This window comes from Copadichromis virginalis, linkage group LG23 (genome assembly GCF_057382275.1).
Source record: "Copadichromis virginalis isolate Kocher_CV1m ecotype Utaka linkage group LG23, C_Virginalis_male_GT1.1, whole genome shotgun sequence".
In the NCBI taxonomy this organism is placed as follows: Eukaryota; Metazoa; Chordata; class Actinopteri; order Cichliformes; family Cichlidae; genus Copadichromis; species Copadichromis virginalis.
Window position 1 is genome coordinate 36,735,331 of NC_140639.1, and position 7,324 is coordinate 36,742,654.

Consider the following 7,324-nt stretch of genomic DNA (forward strand, 5'->3'; position numbering starts at 1 on the left):
TAGTTAAGAATGAAAATCAAACGTGTCCTGAATATTTACATCCTACTGGACTTTCTTCCCCAGTTTCATGCTGAGATTGTTTCAACTGACTCGCGTATTTAAACAGACAGCTGAAAATGATGCAATCTTTTCTTCTCTGCACTAAAGTGAGTACAAATAGCAGGAAAACCATTATAGAAAACAATCTCCTTGGTTCTAATAATGTTTTCTCTGTTATTTAGTGTGACACGGGTCTATGCTTAATGCAAGCTGAGCCACAACTTGCCAGCAGAAACTTAAATTAGCACTTGAATACCTCGGAAATTCACCTCAGCTCAGCTGCTGTGCTTGGAACTTAACAATTCCCACTGGTAATGATTTGTGGCTTGCTTTGATAATTGTGATTTTTATCAGGTGTATTCAGAAAGAATGTGACTGCCAAGATAAGGAAGAAATTGAATTGAGTTTTAATAGAAGTGTAGCGTATTCATTCATGACTACAATATGCACACTTATGGATGCTCTCACTCACAAATCACAGATGAATATGTGCTTTTCTTTGATGTTGGCATGCTGCTGGTCTATGCTGGTGACAGTCCCCCACAGAATGTTGACTTGTAGTGTCACTAAAAAGAAGGGACCACTGTGTGTGTGTGTGCGTGTGTGTGTATGTATATATGTACGTACACACACTTCTTTTTTTTTTTTATAGCGCATTGTGTTCTGCATGCTGACTGGCTGCAGACCACTGTCAGTCTGTCTCGTTCCGTGTCTCCTGTACAGTGTTGGGTAAGTTACTTTAAATTAGTAACTTAGTTACATTACTAGTTACTTCTATCAAAAGTAACTCAGTTACTTCAAGTTACTCATTACTTTCAGAGTAACTAGTTACTAGGGAAAGTAACTTTGGTTTTACTCAGAATTCTCTTGTTAATGTGTTGCTTCCGTAACTGGATACCCAGCAAGATTGCCAGTCTTCTAGCTTGCTTACTTGCCACAAGTGCACTGTGCCACCTACCAATAGAAAGGAAAAAATAATGTGCACATTTCCACGAGAGAAATCCCACGCCTGATTCTATCCTAGCCTGCTTTTTACATCCAACACAAAAACTGCAGTCGTGGTGCTTTCGATTGTACTCAGAACTCGGAAATTCTGCCTTCTTAATAGGAAGATGTAGGTAACACCAGACTGAAGATGAGCTGCATACAGAGCTGGACTGGGACAAAAAAATCATCCCGGGCATTTTGACTATAGGAAAAATCATAAAGCCTTTGAATGAAAATAAACGCTGTTGTGACAGTGATGTACACTGTTCTGATGGGATATATGTATCAATCTATCAATTGTTTGTTGCAAGACTCAGATAATTATTTTTTTAAAAGTGAGACATTTTAAATGAGAATAAGAAAGTATTTCCTTGTGCCCCCCTTTCCCTTTTAATGCCCTACATGGACCCCTGGCAACACTTTGCTAGACCCGCCCCTGCACAGTTACCAGCTGTCAGCTACTTAGAAAAGGATCCTGGTGTTATTTGTCTCTCGGAAACAATTCATAACTTCCCTTCAACTCATTCATGTTAACTAAAAGGTAAACCTGTTTCTCCATCACAGCTCTGATGGACATCTCCTGGTTTCATCTTCATGTTTCCCTCTCATCACATAACCAAACCGATATCATGACCAGCAGGTTTACAGCTGTGGCTCCAGCCAACATCAGCTGATACTAGAAATTAATATTAAATAAATTCTAACAACAGCTGATCAAGCTTAAAAGTGCTGTTGTTGTTTATCCACTGGCATAATAACTAGTTACGTGCTCGTTACCACAATAATAACGTAGTTACTGTAACGCGTTACTTAATAACGCGTTAGTCCCAACACTGCTCCTGTACAGTACTGAATGCATTCAGCTTGTCAAATTTACATAAATCTTCGATCGCTAGCAGTGCTGTATGTTTGTAAGTTTTCTCCCCAACAAACACAGCAATGTCAATGAAACGTTTTGCACTGTCGAGGGCAACCGCGTGTGCCTTTGGTTTCATTCTATAATACTGGACTTATTTTTCTACGAAGGTTTGAACTTTGAGAGTGTTTAAACAAGAGAGAAAAGTGTGAAAGTGTTCATGCCTGTCTGAGAAAAGTGTATAAAGTGTGTAGTGAGGGGTTTTACAGCCTTAAAACATCTATAATAACTGTAAAAAATAAAGCTGACTACTATCGCGGGTTATTTTTAGGTCAATGTCTCATTGTACTGTGAAATGAAAGCATAGAAGAAACAACCAAGCAAAACAAAAATAAATCAGGAATCTTTTTATAAACCAAAGTGTTTTACAAATTTTTGACTCATCAAAGTCACCTTTTCCACACAATGGAAACCAAATATTCTTAAGAAAGTTCTTCACTTGTAGGTTGCTTTGCTTTCACTCTTCTACCTTTTTCCCCATGGTAGTTCTGGCATAGTTTGAACTTGTGTGATTTTTCATCTGTTTTGGTTCATGGTGCCTCTCACTTTGTACGAGTCACCAAATCCTGGATCCCGCAAAACAGCCCCAGGCCATCACTCTTCCTCCTCCATGTTTGACAGTTGATATCACACACTGTGAAAGAATCCTTTCGCCTACTCGACAGCGTGCAAAAATCCTGCAAGATTCCAAATTTCAGTAGTCTGACTGTGTTTCAAGTTCCAGGCAAGCCTCTTTTTCCTATTGTGGCGTCTCACTAATGGCCTCCTTGCTGCAACTCAAAGTTTTCTCTTTACATTTCACACTAAAACCTGTTTGCAACAACCACTATAAAAGCTGTGGTCTTTTAGGTACTATGATACTCTGTCCCTCTTCTATTGTTAATTGCCTTTTTCTTGCCATTTTTATAACAACACAGTACTTTTTGCAATACAGCACTGTTCAAATAATGCTCACGAAGGTATGGTGCCACATTGTGTTCCAACACTGCTTTATGCAGACAGAGGGGGTTTTAAATAATACAGAAAAGTTGGGACACCTGTAGGAATTGATAGCACCACCTTTCAAGGCTTGATCAACCTCTATTGCTGCAGAACCGCTTTAAGTTGTTAACCTTTCCTGTTCCATAGAAAAGGCCTTTTTATATATATAACCTTTATATATATATATATATATATATATATATATATACTTGAACTGTACATTTACATGTACATTTCAAGCTTTTCATTGGACATGAACTGCTTCAATTTCTACCTGTCGCCATCCAAGCAGGCCCATGCATCTGACAAGACTGCCTCCTGGACAACTTGCAGATGAAGCATGTCTGGCCTAGAAAACTTGACTGACAACATGCTAGAGAGGTTATGCCTCTCAGGTGGCTGGGGAATGTTTCCGTGTCCTCCTAGAAGAGCTGGAGGAGGGGACTGAGGAGAGGGAGGTCTGTGCATCTCTGCATAGACTACTGCATCTGGAAACTAGAACTGGATAAGCATTGGAAAAAGAATGAATGGAGAATTGCTGTACTTTAGCTAGCAGGTGATTATTATTCATTATCACCAGAAAACAAAAGGTTGTTTATCACATGGGCACATACAATGCCAACTGCATGTGAAATACAGAGCAGCCAGGGGCAGCTTGGCTCCTCCTAATAAGACACGTCTGAAAACACAATTTGTAAAGTTTAATTTGCTGCACCTTTTTTTCTGTATCTTTATTGTTATACATATATAAAATTAGGCTTTTATAGTTGTTATTTTCAACTTTAATTTATATATTTTATCTTATTCTTCCCAGTTAAATGTACCCTTCATTCTAATTTGTGTTGTACAGTTATTTCATTTTTAACCTTAATTTATATTTTATTCCTTCCTAGTTAAATTTACCCGTTTTAATTTTTCATATTTATTTCCTATCTTATTCATAGCCTTTTCCTTTTTTGTTTTCTTTAGGTCACGAGCAGTTGTCCAAGCATTTCACTACATATCGTACTGTGTATGACTGTGTACGTGACAAATAAAATTTGAATTTGAATTTGAATTTGTGTGATTCATTCAGAAGGATAGCTATTATCATTTCACTTTAAGTGAGGTGTTGGCATGCTATTTGTTTCAGTGCTCAATTACAAAAACAGGAAATAAAATATTAACAATCACGAATGTCTTTCAGCAATATTTTTTACTTGTTTTGCCTCTATTATAATTTAGATTGATATTTTACTCTCTTCCTTTGTCATTTTTCAGGTCTCTATGAAAGATGCAGAGACTGTTAATCTTGCTAGATACAAATAACTGTATGCATAATTGTAAGAATTAGAATAAAGTGAAGCTTAAATGTTTATAAATATTCTAGTTTTTGTTTTTTACTTAAAAAAGTGAAATTAAAAGATAAGATCTTTGTGTGTTCGCATGCACTCATGACATCATATCATCTGTAGTAACAGAATTATTGTAAAAATGTAAAGAAATAAATATTAGGTATTGAGAGCTTGAAAATGAAGGCAACAGGACTACTTTAAGTTTGTGAAGACTTATGAGCTAAGGTGTGGGTTAAGGGCCATCATGAGAACTACTGAGGTCACCAAGTATACTACTTGAGGTGGTCTTGTCGTGGCACTGGAACTTGCACGGTAGACATTTTATAGTGAAGTCTCTCCTCACTGATGTCCAACAGGACATAGATGGGAAGGTGCGAAAGGAAATGGTCTTTGGACAAAGTGAGACGTTCTCATTGTTAGTCTCCTTAAAGTATAACATACTGAGATTGATTTCCAGGTCACCGGCAGGATTAGAGAGGACAGAGGAGACAAAGAGGCATAAATTAGAGAAATAAGAAACACGTGTGTGCCATTGCTCTCTCCCCTTAAGGCCCACCCTTTGTCTCCTGTGGAGACAGTGTGCTGGAGACTCTGCTCAGCAGTCACAAAGTGTAAAAACGATGGTAAGAAGATTTGGTCAGTGGCTCAGTTGTCTGGTGCTGAAAGCTTCTGGTGAGTGGTTGTGTTCTCCTGTTTAGCTTTAGAAAGTCATTTTGCTGCGATGATTTTGCTCTTGTAGGAAAAGCTGTTTCTCCCTATTTTAACCGCTTTGTTTTCCTGAATCAGTCTTCCTCGATTATTTTTCTAGCTTTATGACATCCCCCTGTGACCCTGAATTCAATAACAAAATAGATAACGTTACTTCCCTGGATCATTTTATGGTAGTGCAAGTTGATCAGATTTTAGAAAACCAGCGGCTAATGCTTAAATTTGGAGTGGCTGTAGCCCAGGAGGTAGTGCAGGTTCTATTAATCAGAAGGTTGGTGGTTCAGTCGCTGGCTGCTCCAGTCTGCATGGAAAAGAATCCTTGGGCAAGATACTGTCAGTGCGCTACAATGTAGCTTGCCATCACCAGTGTGTGAATGTGTGTGTGAATAGGTGAATGACTGAATGTAGTGTAAAGCGCTTTGGGGTCCTTAGGGACTAAGTAAAGCGCTATACAAATACAGGCCATTTACAATTTACCATACTGAACTTTAAGTTGCTCCCGAGTGTGACTGTTAGATAGAAAGCATTTGAGCACAGAAAAAAAGTGCTTGTGTAAATGAGGCTTGTAGTATAACGTAGAGTAGAAAGGCTATAAGAACCAGTCCATTTACATTTCACAGTGTGATGGACCGAGCAGTGAAGGAAACTTAGGCACAGGTTAAAGTCCAAAAAATGATTTTTTTATTTAACCCAAAAAACATAATTGGTTAACTCATGCAAAAAGAATCAAAATCTTGGGCCCATAAAAGAGGTCAAACTAACAAAACTCTACTCAAAGTTAACAACACAACTGATAACTCAAACAAACTGACCTAACTTAATGAGACAAAGGGGAAACTTAAATAGTGGCTGATCAGCCCACAAAAACAGGAAAAGGGGTAAAACACACAAAACCTAACTAAACCAAACATAATGAACTCCAATTCCCCCCCATGGTCCTGAGTTATGGCGTGAACCAATTTGTAGCCTTCCTTTAAAGCTCGCTCCGCCCCTTTTCCACCTCTTGGCTCCTTAATCAAGGGACTGGAACAGCTGCAACTAAGGTAACTCAGAAAACAAAAGATTAATCATACATAACAGTGTAAACTAAAATGTGCGCACTTATTTTAGAATACAGCGTTATGTGGATATATGAATTAACTAAACCAAAACCAGTTATTTATTGTCCTGTAAATAAATTCCTATATTTAAAGAAAGAAATGTGAATGCAATGTTACTTATAAGCCTCTACACTAACATGGTGGGTATTACCACTGTGTGGCTGTAAGTGCAGCCATCACACACAGCTATATTTGTTTGGACATGAGGACCATTAGACAGCAACCCTCTGCAGTAAATTAACATGTATAACAAGTATTTAGATGTAGATGTAGCGAAGGTGACCAAACACTAGAATTCGTCAGTGCAATCTAATTCAATGTAAAATAAATAATTGAATTAATAAATACAAATAAAAGTTTAAGAGCTCTGTTTTGTGCTTTCCACAAAATTAAATACACAATAAAATATCTGCAAGTTCTGAGTGTAGTAATTTTAATAAGATGTATGTTTTACGCTGAAATTGGCAGCTCTCCCAGTTCCTCCGCACCTTCAGTCAAATACATAATGAGTTTATGCCCATGACATTTCTAAGGAAATAAAAGCTCTTCTTTTTATGATTGCACATATAATAGATATGAGTAAAGTTCTACCTTTCACTGGGTTTCGCACTGACATAAACTATAATTTCTGTTTTCTGTTGCACTTGTACATTAAACTACAGGAGACGCATGCTAATGATTTCCAGAACAGGGCTTTCAATGTTCATAATTTGTTGTGCATTAAAAAATGGATGTTGTAAATGTGAATCTCCTGCTGTGTTGCTGGAGGCAAACAGCAGGAGATTCACATATGCCAACTGTGTCTATGAATCCCTTTATCCCACAAACTGTGATGCACTGATTGACTTTCTCTGCAATTTGAGCTAAAGTAGCTCGTCTGTTGGACTGGACCACACGGGCCAGCCTTCACTCCTCACCTGCATCAGTGAGGGTTGGCCACCCATGATCCCATTGCTGGTTCACCGTCATTTCTTCCATGGACAACTTTTGCTAGATACACCACAGAAGAGCCGCAGTTTTTGTTATGTGCGGTAGTGATGTGACGTTCTGTATCGAGGCTTCGAAGCTTGTGTCGAGTAATTGAGGGGGCGTTTCCGCAATGCGCGTCTCGAGGCTTGCTTCATTTATGGGAGGACCTGAAAATGATGACGTCCGAAGCCTCGCTGCCCGGCTGTACCACGTGACTGGTTCATGAAGGGGTTCGAACTTTGCCGCGAGCTATGACAGATATAAACCCCCCAGACTTCATTCAAAAATGT